The following is a 14,136-nucleotide window of genomic DNA, read 5'->3' on the forward strand; positions in this document are numbered from 1 at the left end:
CTCACTATCACCACTTTTTTTCAGTAGTGTAGTGAAAGGCCTACCCAAGGAAATTAGGCAAGAGAATGAAATAAAAGACATTCATATATAAATATATAAATACATATCTATATATCTATAAGTATCTATCATCTATTGAGAAAGAATTCTAAAGAATACACACTTGCACACAAATTAACTAATAAATGCTCTCAGTAAAGTTACAAGATACAAGATCATTATACAAAAGTCAATTGTATTTCTATAGACCATCAATAAAAAATGCAAAAATGAAATTAAAACAACAATACCATTTACAACAGCATGAAGAACACTAAATCACTTAGAAAACGCAGCAAAACAAGCTCAAGACTCTTACATTGAAAACTACAAATCAGGGACACCTGGGACACTCAGTTGGTTAAGCATCCTATTCTTGGTTTCCACTTAGATCTTTGGGTCATGGGATCGTTCTCAGCATCTGGTTTCACATTCAGCATGAAGTTCGGCTTGAAATTTTCTCTCCCTCTCCCTTTGCCTCTTCCCCTATTTGCCCACTCTCTCTTTCTCTCTCTCCCTCAAATAAATAAATAGGTAAATAAAATCTTTTTTCAAAGTTCCTACAAATCATTATTGAAAGAAATTACAGGAGGGGATCTCGGGGTGGCACAGTGGTTTGGCGCCTGCCTGTGGCCCAGGGCGCGATCCTGGAGATCCGGGATTGAATCCCACGTCAGGCTCCTGGTGCATGGAGCCTGCTTCTCCCTCTGCCTATGTCTCTGCCTCTCTCTCTCTCTGTGACTATCATAAATAAATAAAAATAAAAATAAATAAAAAAATAAATTACAGGAGATCTAAATAAATGGAAACACATCACATGATTTTGAATCAGAAAACAATATTAAGATGGCAATACTCCCCAAAATGACATACAGATTTAATACAATACATAACAAAACCTTGGTTTCTTTTTGTTTTATGAAAAACTGATCCTAAAATGCACTTGTTTATGTAAGTATCATGAATCGTGTTCTCCTGAAACTTATACGTTGAGTTCCTAACCCCTAGTACCTGAGCATGTGACTATATTTAAAGGTGAGGTCCTTAAAAAGGTAATTAAGTTAAAATTACATCATTAGGGTGGGCCCTAATCCAGTACTCACAGTATCCTTATAAGCAGGAGAAATTTGAACACACAGAGACATGAAGAGAAGACCATGTGAAGAGACAATCTATAAGAAGAGGGCCACCTATAAACCAAGGATAGAGGTTTCAGAAGAAACTAATCCTGCTATTTCTTTCATCTCAGACTTCTAGCTTTTACACTTGTGAGAAAATAAATTTGTTACTTATTACCTACTCAATAGCATTTGGTTACAATAGGTCTAGCAAGCTAATGCACCAAAGGATATAGAACAACAAAAACAACCTTAAAAATGAAGAGAAAAGTTGGAAGACCCACATTTTTTTATTCCATTGCTTACTTCAAAGCTATAGTAGTCAAGACAGTGTGGTGTTGGTATTGACGAGATATTTGGGCCAATGAAGTAGAATTGAGAGTACAGAAATAAGTCCTTATATTTATAGTCAACTGATTTTTGGCAAGTGTGCCAAAACTAATTCAATAGGGAAATAGTAGTCTTTTCAACAAATGATATTGGAACAAGTAGATATACTCATGGAAAATAATGCCATTGATGCTGTTTTTCACATCATTCACCAAAATTAACTAAAAATATACTGTAGACTTAAATTTAAGAACAAAAATTACAGAACTTTTGGAAAAAGAGAAGTTAAGAATAAATGTTATGACCTGGAGTTAAGCAATAATTTCTTAGATATGACACCAAAAGAAAGATAAATTGTATACTTCATCATAGCTGTAAACTTTTGTGCTCCAAATAATACTACCAAAGAATTGAAAAGGCAACCCACAAAATGGGAGTAAATTTTTGAAATTTATATCTCTGATAAGGGATTTGGATCACAAAGAAAATTTATAACCCAATATAGAAATTTAAATAATATAATTGAATACCGACAAGAGATCTGAATGGATATTTCTCCAAGGAAGACATGTAAATAGCTAATGAACAGATGAAAATGCACTCAACATTACAGTTAGTAGGGAAATATAAATCAAAATCTTGAAATGATTTCTATGGCTATAATCACAGGCAGATAATAACAAGTGTTGATGAAGATGTGGAGAAAATGTTATCCTTATACATTTCTGATGGGCTTTGGAAATCAAAGGGTTTTCCAAATATTTTGGCAGTTTCTCAAATGGTCAAATACAGAGATACCATATGACCTAGCAATTCCACCCCTAAGTGGACCCAAGGGTCATGAAAACATGTCCACACAAAAACTTGTAGATGAATATTCATAGTAGCATTATTCATAATAGCCAAAATGTTGAAACAATCTAAACGTCCATCAAATTATGAATAGATAAATAAAAAGTGGTATATCCACACAATGGATATTATTTATCAACAAAGTATTGATCAGGCTACAATATAAATAAACCTTAGAAACATTGTGCTAAATGAAAGAATTCAGTCATAAAATACCGTATATGCATATAAATTATTTTTAAACAAATGTAAATTTTAAAATATTTAACTGTATTTTCAGAATATATCTTTAAATATATTTAACCTTAATTCTGCCTCCCGTTTCTTCAAAATATGTATTTTAAATATCTTCTAAAAATCTATATGAATTTGACTTCACTTCCTGGTTGCTTTTTATGTTGTCAAACTGTATACTTTGACACTTTTTAAATATATAATATCACTTTTTAAATATATAATACTAGCCAATCCTTTAAAGTTTGTATATTTTTGAGTAAAAGTGTCTCCTTTCTCTGTGGATCACAGGATTCCTCAACAAAGTAAGAGGTGATTGAATGTATCTTGGCTTTTATCTATGAATAAAATGAAAAGCCATAGCAGTGGTATTTTAAGAAATGGTGTGAAGTAGCCTCCTGCCTTCTGGCCTTCCAGTTATTTAATGTCCAACTGTCTTCTTCCCGAATACAGGGATTTCTTTTTAGTTATTTGTGGAAGCCACATATATAAAATATATATGTGTATGTATATTGTTTATTGTATATATAGTATATAAAATACTACATGTCTGTGATATGTGTGTACATATATACATATATATATTTATATATATGTGTATATATATATTTATATATATATATATATACATATACTCAGAACATTTGCCTTCTTCAGGAAATTTTAAAGTCATTTACTTTTTTTAAAAAAAGATTTATTCATTTATTTTAGAGGGAGAAGATGATTAGGGAGAGGGGCAGAAGAAGAGAGAGAAGGAGAGAAGTAGACTCCCTCCCCACTGAGCAGGGAGCCAGGTGTTGGGCTCAATCTCATGACCCTGAGATCACAACATGAGCTGAAACCAAGAGCTGGTTGCCTAACCCACTGAGCCACAAGGTGCCCCAAGGTAATTTACTTTTAAAATTTAGGGAAGTATCATTGTAGTGGAACAGTCAAGAATATTAACGGTGCACTGGTTCCAGAAGTTACATGCCTTCCCTCTCTTCAACACAGAGCACAGAATATCATAATCTATATATTCATTCATTCATTTATCCATTCCTGAATATAATCAATAGCATTTATTATTAGTGAATAATAATTGGGTGAATAATAATTACTCAACTTAAAGCTAAGAAGCCATCTTCTTGAAGTGAATGCCTAGTAGAAGAGATAAGCTAACATTTAAAATTGTGTCTTTAAAGCATGCAATGGAGATTGAGAATAACTTTAGTAACTGACTAATTTAACCTTAAAGGTGGTCTAATTAAGCTGTTAAAATGTGTTTTTACGTCTAATTTCCAATCCTTCCTATAAATGCTGTATATTTTCAGATATCTAATTTATATACAAAACAAATTTCTAGGTTTATGTGTTGGTTGAGCTTGAAGAATCTTTTGTAGGGGATCAATTTAGCTCTTATAATAAGTTGATCCTATTATTCAATTGTGTTGGCAAAACAGAGCTATTTTATTGTTTTCATTTGTGTCAGTTATGGTAACACCCAGTTGATGTTTATAATACTTCATTTACTCTTCCTGTATGTGTATTATGTTCACCTGGCCTGTTCAATACTTCTGCTCCATCATTGTTTATATTATTATTCAGAGCATTTATTATCCAGAAGAGTGAAGCTATCTGCTTCTTTAACTAGGAAATAAACCTCAGGAGAGTACGTCATGGACTGCGACATACTACATGTTCAAGAAGTATTTATTTAATAAACCATTGACTTAGCTGACTATGCATTTGGGTGCTAGTTTTCAGTTCTCTAACTATGTGCCTTCCCAGATGTTCACATATTCTAATACTGATTTATGCTAATCATGCTTCTCATTTAATTTGTCCCCTTCTCACAGAAATAAACTTCATTTTCTTAAGTTACCTATAATCAATTCTTCAAGTTTTTAATTACTTTCTTTGCCCCAAAGTGAAAGTCTTATTTCTGAAAATGATGTATTATGCTGGAATATGCTTTATCAGTGCATGTAAGTTTAATTAAAGTAGCGAATTCTAGGTAAGTTTTCTTGTCAAAACAAATTTGTTAAACATAGTGACATTTGGAACCACTGAAAAACAAATTATGCACTGTAATCCTTGATTCCAAGGATTCTATTATTTTTTATTTTGCTTTCACGTCAATTTATTTTTAAAATCCTAGTTGAGAGCAGCCGGGGTGGCTCAGCGGTTTAGCGCCGCCTTCAGCCCAGGGCGTGATCCTGGAGACCCATGATCGAGTCCCACCTCAGGCTCCCTGCATGGAGCCTGCTTCTCCCTCTGCCTGTGTCTCTCTCTGCCTCTCTCTCTCTCTCCCTCTCTGTGTCTCTCATGAATAAATAAATAAAATCTTAAAAAAAAAAAGTTGAATTAATATATTGATCCAATAGTGAACTAAAACAATCATAAATGTGTAGTATAGTTTATTAGTTTAAAATTTGTGATTATACTATCCATTAAAATTCTAATAATATTATGTCTATTTCATGAACATAAATTATTATGAATTCTATTGCCTTACACTTATGTGACAATAAAACACATTTTACACATGTTTGTTTTAGATAAAAAAATATTTCCCAGATTTATAAAGTATATAAAACAGTTCCAGAAGTTTGATATGTAAGAACATTTATTGACTACTGTGGATCACAAGTGGAAGGATCATTTTTATTCCTTCATCAAATTTAAATTGAGTAATTATAACGTTGCAATATTATAGTAGGCAGAGTAATCAGGATTTTTTTTTTCTAGGAATAGGTTAATTTAGTTATTAGAGCCTTGACTAAGATACAGAAAAAGCAGGGATCCCAAATAAATTTGAGTCAATAATTGAGTAAACAGGAAGAGTCAAACTTTTTTGCATAGGAGTAATTTAAGAACCGAAACAGAAGAGGATTGTGATGGTGGAGGTGGAGAATAGGAGATGGTATGGTGGACATTACAAAATCTAGGTCAGCAGATCTTTGCTTGACTGTGAGTAATAGCAAATGGCAAAAACAAAAACAATAAAGCTGGCCTACACAGTTTTAATAAAAGCATTATGTCTTACAATTAGAAATCCAAGGTGGAGTGAAAGTGAGATCAGTTGCTTAGTAATATCATAAAGGGTCAGATTATTTTCACCATCTGCCCATCCTAAAAGGGAACAATAAGGAACAATTATGTATGTCTGGTTTCCTTTCTTGTCACAAAATGAATGCTTATTATGACCATAACTACATGTTTCATTGTTCCTACTGAACAGGCAGCTTTTCAAAGTTCATGACCTCAGCCAGACATATTCAGCTTAGGTCACATGACTGCCCTTGGACAAAGGGGAGTCACCATCAGAATATCATGCATTAATTGGCTTAGAATAAAAAAGATAGAGCTTTGCAGCTAAGGATGGGGTCCTGAGGCATATGGGGCACAAGGATATTAAATGAAAAAATAATTTCTTTAGGAATGAAAGAAAGATTCTATGTAGGTAGTCAACATTTCCAATACAACAACTATGGATGTCATGTGCAAATAGTGAACAAATATATAAAATGAACAAGCAAATAATATATGACTAACAAATGGACAAATGATTATAAATAATAATACAAAGGAAAGTAAAGAAGTTTACTTTTAGTAAAGAAGCTCAGAAGTTTCAGAACACACTGCATGGACTATGTTACATTTTGGGAGATTTTCTGTATTGTTTGTAAACAGATGGTGCAGAACAATTGGAATGATAACACTTTTGGAGTCAATCAACATGGGTCAATTTATCACTCACCATTTTTATTATCTGTACAGCTTCTCTTGAGTAACTTTTTCTTTTTCTGAGTTTACATTTTTAGCAATAAAATCTTAACTTGAATAATGTTGGTGTGAGAATGAAATGAAAGGATGTATAAAATATATTAAACTCAGAATCACCCCTGTCCTTAGTCTTATCGAGGAATGTCCTTCTTTCACCTAATGCAAACTTCAAGAGACAGGTCAAAATCACTTCTTGTTTTTAACCATCTGCTGCAATTAATTGCAAAAATGGCAATAATTATCACCCTCTCTGTATCCATGCTCCTTTGCCATATGTCTTTGCAGCTCTTTCTTTCAAAAGATAGACTCCATGTTCCTACCCCATGAATCTAAGCTGGACCTAAAACTTGCTTTAACTAAAAAGACATTTTAAAAGACATGACATAATGCCAGTTCCATGTGTAGATTTCAAGAGTCCTTTTCACATTTCTGCGTTCCTTCTTTTGTCCTCTGTGACTGCCATATAAAAAAGTCTGGACTAAGGCACTGAAGATGGAGTGGCCCATGGACCAGTATTCAGCTCAATTTCTCAGCTGAAGCCTCAGATATATGTTAGCAAAGTCAGGATCAGCATATGCAACATAGAGCAAGGCCAGTTGCAAGCTGCTTTTCAAATCTGAAAGCTAAATAAATGCCAGTTGTTTTAAGCCACTAAATATCAGAGTGATTAGTTTCACAGCACTACCTAGCCCACATGTCCTAGGGCACATTTATGCCTTTTGGTGTGCCAACAGTACATTGCACTCTTTCGTCAGCCCACTTATCACATCTTTCTTTGACCTGATATTCTCTCTTTTCTGTGACTCATCTATCCCACAGGGACAGAGACCTTTTTTTTTTTTTTTTTTTTTTTTTTTTGCTCATCTTTGCAACCTTATAACTAGGTTAAATTCCTAACAAATAATAGGTATGTAGTAAATGCTATTAACTGGTGAATTCAATCAAAGTGGTCAGGCTATTTGTAACACATTGGCAAAATTTTAGATACCTCCTGTTAATACTCAGATAATGCAGCCATGACTTGCTTTACGTTTTCTCATAGCTGCAGAGGCATGAAACATCCTGAGAGATTCAGTGACATTTGCTATCCAAACATTTTTGTTCCAATTAATAGTGGTGCTTCTCAAGGGGAGTGCAGCACAAATGAGTGGTCTCAGAGACATTCTCTCCCTGGGAAAACTGAAGTGGAAAATCAAAATATGCCATGGTTTTAATGAAAAACAGTTTGCATAACTCTCAGTAGAAGTGGAAAACTGGGAATTATATTGTGAAATAGAGCGTGTCAAACACAATGTGGCCATTGCTCTCTGCTATTTTCTCTGGAATAATTCAACAGAAAAATCAATGAATTGACCGATTTATCTCTAACAAACCTGTAAGGATTCCATTATTTTGACAATGTTACTCTTTTAAAAATCACTTTCTTTACCTTTCCTACCTATTAGCCATAAAGCAATTACAATTTGCTTTATGTATATGCTACATGTGTTACCATTGTATAGGAACTCAGCACTTAACCACATCTACACAGAAATATTATCATAATAGATTTATAAAACCCTTTCAACTACATGAAATGCCATTTTTGTTTTAATGATGTAAATAATTGAGGGAGGTGGCTTCAGAAAGAACTGCCACTTTCATTTCATATTAAAGACAACAAAATGAAAAGAGTTAATGTATTAAATTTCAAAAAGTAGTTAAGAGTCAAGATTAGAACCAAAATCTTACTTGAAAATCATTGTATTTTTTAACAAAAATATGATTTTATCTGATCTTTTAAAAAATATTGAATTTTTTTATTATCCTCACCATTCTTCAATTTACCCTTGAGCACCAGCTTACTTATCTGACTCATGGTTTTACTTCAGGGCACTAAGGAGAGTTATGGAAACTTCTAAAACTGATTTCCAATGATAGAAACTTTACATACTGAGGAAGTCATTGCCTGCAAATATAAACAACCTTAAAGCTGATCATGAAGAATATTCAGCTCCTGATTTGTCAAGTAAGTAAATTAAAGAAATTTGCAGCCTGAGATGACTCTGGAATTGTCAGTAATTATATGTGATTTTGCCTACTTATACGGTCAGATATACATGTTAGAGAAAAATTATTCATTACCTTTTCCACATATTGTGTGATATGTGCCACACAGTGCCTATTATGTTCCAGGTGCCATGCCAAGTCCTGGCTCTATGGTAGTATATAAAACCAACATAGTGCCTGGTTCATGGAGGTTGTGCTCCAGTGGGAGACACATATTTTTAATAAATAGAAACACAAGTATGAAATTTGAAATTGCAATCAATGTTTTGGTGAAAAGAACATCCAGGTGCTCTGTAAAGAAACAATGAGGATAGATTGAGAGAGAATTAAGGGATGAGCATGCCAAGGAAATGGAAGAGTGAAGTCTGAGAGACAGGTGAGAGCCTGGAGCTCTGAGGGGCTGCTGGAGGGAAGCGAGTGAATCTAAGACGGCCAAGTGTTACATTTTGGGAAGGTGGGAGAAGCTAGGTCATATAGAGCCTTCAATATCAGCTTGTCTAAGAAGACTGAGAATCTAATTTTTTTTGAAAGATCACCATGGCTGCTATGTGGAGATGGTTGAGAAGAATAGAAATGGAGAAACAAGGTAGACAAGTTATCAGAATAGCAGAGACAAGAGATTTTGTTTACTAGTATTCATATTGGACCAATGAAGATGCAATGAAGCACACACAGTTTTTGATTGTTTGGGGGGTAAAGTGATACAATAACAATCAATCAAGGTGATTGATTGCATATGGGGGTTCAGAAAACATATATGTCAAGTATGACCTGCAGCTTTGTTGAAAGCATATCTTCTATCATGAAGATTTCCAAGATTCCTAGGAACAGTGTGATGGATGTATTTAGGGAACGTTCAACATAAGACACATGCTACAACCACAGAAAAACCTAGAAGATGAGGAAATTAGGATAGTGAAATAAGCCAGTCACAAAATGACAACCATTTATATGAGGTATGTAAAGTAGCCAAATTCAGAGAATGAAAGTAGAATGGTGGTTGACAGGGTCTGAGGGAAGAAGGGAATGGGATATCAGTGCTCTATAGATACAGAATTTCAGTTGGGGGAGATGAAAAATTTCTGGAGACAGATAGTGGCAATAGTTTGCAACAATGTGAATATGCTTAACGTGCACTGAACTTTCCACATAAAAATGGTTGAAGTGGCAAGTTTATATTATATATATTTTACTGTAATAAAAAAATAGAAAAAATATTGAACTCAGCAAATCAATGAATCTTCTCACTTGAATGAATTCATGAAAAACAGGCATGAATATTTAGGAATGTATTCCACATCAATTTAATGTATAATATATCAATGTGTGTATGAACTAAAGTATAATGTAAGAAATTGTGCATCGTTGCTTTGGCTGCATTTTGAATTTTATTCAGCAATGCTCTGAGGATGTTTTGCATGCTCTGTGTGTCAGGTTTTAGGCATTGCCTTGTTCTTGTTAAGATCTGGTGTTCCACTTTTCCTCATTTTAAATAACTTTCACCTGACTTTCATTTCCATACCAATAAGTTCATTCTAGCAATAAAATTTTATTGTCAGTCTTTCCAAGTTTTTATTTTCACCTTTTTATGAATACTATCAGGAGACAAGAAAGAGCTTTACCCTTATATAACAATGTGCCACTCAAATTTATTTCCCAAAGTTAATCAAAAGTTTTGGAGGATTTACTTTCTCTTACGGTTATCCAAATGTGTCAATTTAGTAACATATAGGTGTTCTAAAAATTCAGCAGCACGAAGACCACGTTAAAGCCATTGCAATTATTAAACTGAATGAAAGCTGAGCTTTTTGAATGTAAAGAAGGTATCTCTACCTACCCCCAGTCGGGCTCAATGTCTTACACATGAAAGGTATAGACCAGTAGAGAGGATATGTATCATTGTCTATTATCTTTGGATTAGCCTTCTTCTTATATTTGGCTAAGCTCTCATGTTATTCAACAGAGAAGTGATGTAACTTGAAATCTTTGCTTTCCTTACAGTCAGGATGTGGGCATGCAATCTGTGTATCCCCAATCAGATGTCCCCATGTGAGACCTTAAGTGAGCAACATGAAGGCACAGATCTGTATGAAGACCTAATTTGCTGAAGCAAGTGATGTTAGAGGTGTCTGGTGTTAGGAAAGCAGTGCGTCAAGGTCGCATTCTTGAGCCAAAAGTAGTATCTGTGTGGGGCAGTTGTGTTTGCAGAGTGGTAAAGTTCTACGTACCACCTAACATAATTAATTATGTTTCTACTTCAAACAGTGAAAACTGATTCTATTCTTCACAACAAAGAACAGATTTATAAAACTGATAGAAACATTTGTTCAGTGGTCTGCCAGTTGTTTATCATTAGATTTGTAAAGAGCATTTATCATTCATGCATTCAGTCATTGAATCAAGCACTTATTTACCATCTACACTATTGCAAGAACAGAGTTGGGTCCAGGGTAGGCAAAGACTAATAACACATCACATACTTCTTTGCCTAAAGCATACTTAAGTCTAGTCAAGAAGACTAAGTCAATGTACAAGCATAGTAATAGTGAGATCGGGAGTATAAGTAATCAAACAGAATGTGAGATATGAGAATACAAGAGGAGCACTTTCACTAGCCTTGGGAGATCAGTGAAGGCTTCTGAGAAAAAATGGTGTTTTCCAGTTTGGTTAATAGGTCACCTGCATTACGGCTACCTTCTGGTGCTTGACCATGCCAGGTTGCTTGTCCTGCTCTATATATACTATATGCAAATTTTTGGCTTTTTACTCAGGAATCATTGACCTGTGGAACTAACACCCCAAGAAAGTTGGGTAAGGAAAGGAAATGAGTCTGGAAAGCTGCCTGTTCAAATTCCCAATAGAGGAGCAGTAGATTGGTTAGTGTCCCAGACCAAAGACTAGAAGGTACAGATAGGGTTAAGCATCTCTAGGCTGATAGGTTTTGACATTAATGTAAAGTGCCAAAATTTTGTGTCAAAGAGATCTGAATTCGGATCTTCCACTAACTCCATTGGCTATCTTGTTACAGTTGTACAAGCCAATGTGTCGCCACCTTGACAAAAAAGACAATGATACCAAACGCATTAGATGATAGTGAGGATTCAACATTATTAATTGTTTGAAGACACTGACTTTCAAAAAAGATTAGTCTCTTCCTTACCTTTGGATGTGTTTCTGCCAAAAAGAGTTGCCTCTATTTTTGTTGGTTTGTTTTACAGATATTTGTCTTTAATTGTTAAATATGGATGTCAAAGAAGTGTACTGCCAATTCACTTTATGCGATGCACAGGAGAACAGCTGAACAGATGGGAGCTTAATAAATGACTTTCAACAATAGTCGTGATAGTGGTTCATACCTTCTTAAGTCATGTGTAATATTATTGAGTTCACATTCTACTAAAGAAACATAGCCTTAAAAAAATATATGGGAATGTGCTTGTTGATTCCATGAATACTGGCTCCGACCTAGCCTGCAAAAAATAGCAAATGAGAAAAAGACATATTTGGCTAAATGTCAAAGAAAATATTTTAAAATGTACTCGGAAATATGTTAGCAGATGTTTCCCAATATTTAATATTGTTTTCGGGGAAGCTTTGTGTTGGCATAATATTTTCACTCAGATTTAAACTGCTTTGTTCCTAAGAAAATAAAAAGTGTATCCACCTCTCTGATTATGACCCTTTTGTTACTTATTTGGATAAAAGAGAGAGGACTAGAACAATTATGCCTGAAATCACTCTTTATTGAAACTTTCCAGTTTGATATTTCATGCTGTCCTTGTTTTCTTGATTTCCCATGAATTCAGATATTATTTTCTAATTATGGCAGCACAATAACAGCTGAGCTACAGCAGGCTTTTCCTATTACTGAGTTTGGTAAACAAGGTATTCATGATTTCAGCAAATGTCTCTGATCTGAGACATTTTACTTCTTTCTAAGCAACGGATGAGTGAGACACAAGTCCATCATTCCAGGAACAATATGCTAATTACATAGTCCCAGCCCCAGGACTTTAGCCATTACTCCTCAACCATGAACTATTTGCTCATCATTGCTCATCTACCATGTTGGTCATGTGCTCCTTTAAAATTGTTTTCATTTCTTTTATCTTGTAGATCATTGCCTAGAACTTTCAATACAGGGGCATCTGGGTGGGTGCCAACTGCCTTTGGCTCAGGTCTTGATCCCAGGGTCCTGGGATTAAGTCTGACATTGGGATCCCTGCAGGAAGCCTGCTTCTTCCTTTGCCTATGTCTCTGCCTCTCTCTCTATGTTTCTCATGAATAAATAAATAAATAAAAATCTTAAAAAAAAAACCAGAACTTGCAATACAATTTCATTGTTACCTAACAGTAATTCCTCCCTCATTTTATACTATTGCTGTTAATATGGTACTACATTGCAAAAGTGCTTGTTCACAAGTATTTGTTATGGATCTTTTTGCCTTAAGACATACTTATTTTTAAATATTTTTTTTTTATTTGAGGTGGGGAAGGGGCAGAGGAAGAGAATTTCAAGCAAACTCCCTAATGAGTGCCCACCTTGATCCCACAACACATGAGATCATGACCTGAGTGGAAACCAAGAGTTTCACACTCAACTTTCTGAGCCATACATGCACCCCTTTAGACATACATTTATTGTCTTCATATTGTCTGTGATTGTTTATAGACTCACCGTCTTTACTATCTACCATCTGTAGACAAAAGTATGTATTTCTTGTCATGTCACACAAAACCTTCCACGATTTGATGTTAATCGGCCTTTTACAGATATATCACATGTCCTATCCTTTACAAATCCCATGCTCTAGCTGACATGAATTTTTTCTAAGACATGTCTAAATTTTCCTAACCTTTTGTATTGATTACTCTGTTTCTTCTCCCTGCGACAGATACCTTTTGTTCATATTTCCATAAGTTCCACCTTTAAGGCCATTATAAATAGAATCCCCTCTCAATGGATATGAAGGAGAGTTCTAATATTTTGCTATAACAAGCTGCAGTGGACATTCTTGTCTATGTCTCCATATGTGTATATACAAGAGTTTCTTGGGAATACACACATACTGCCTAACTGTCTAGTTTCCCTGATGCTTGGTAGATGGTGTGATGGCCCTCGGCAGATCCATCTTATGCTAGGAGGTAGGTGGGCTTTCATTTCCCTCACTGCTCTCCACTTGTTCTTACTGGAGCCATGTGACACCAAAGGAAGCATGCCACCCACTGCAGACTTCCAAAGAAGCCCATTGCATGTGCACCACTTTCAGGGAGCTGTCGGTAGAGTTCTGTCTTAGTGGGAGGCAGCAAAAACTCAAGCAGGAGCTCCTGCAGATTTTTCATTTCTTTCAAGGGAGATCTATGTGAGCCAACTCTTCTGAGGGCAGGAGCTGATGCTGGGCCTGACCAGGGGTGGGCCCTGGCTCCTGAGTTGACCATTCACTGACACTGAAGGGGAAAAGCCAAGTGTGAGAGTCCTTTTCCCTGCTCATTTGGTCTTAAGAGAAGACTACCATAGTCTCAACAGTTTATTTTTGCTTTTGTTTCCTTTGCCTCAGGAGACACATCTAGAAAAATGTTGCTAGGGCCCATGTCAGAGAAATTATCACCTATGCTCTCTTCTAGGATTTTTATGGTTTCATCTCTCACATTTTAGTCCTTAATTCCTTTCACATGTATTTTTGAATGTGGTATAAGGAAGTGGTCCAGTTTCATTCTTTTGCATGTAGCTGTCCAGTTTTCCCAA

Source organism: Canis lupus, chromosome 31, assembly GCF_011100685.1.
Source record: "Canis lupus familiaris isolate Mischka breed German Shepherd chromosome 31, alternate assembly UU_Cfam_GSD_1.0, whole genome shotgun sequence".
NCBI lineage: Eukaryota > Metazoa > Chordata > Mammalia > Carnivora > Canidae > Canis > Canis lupus.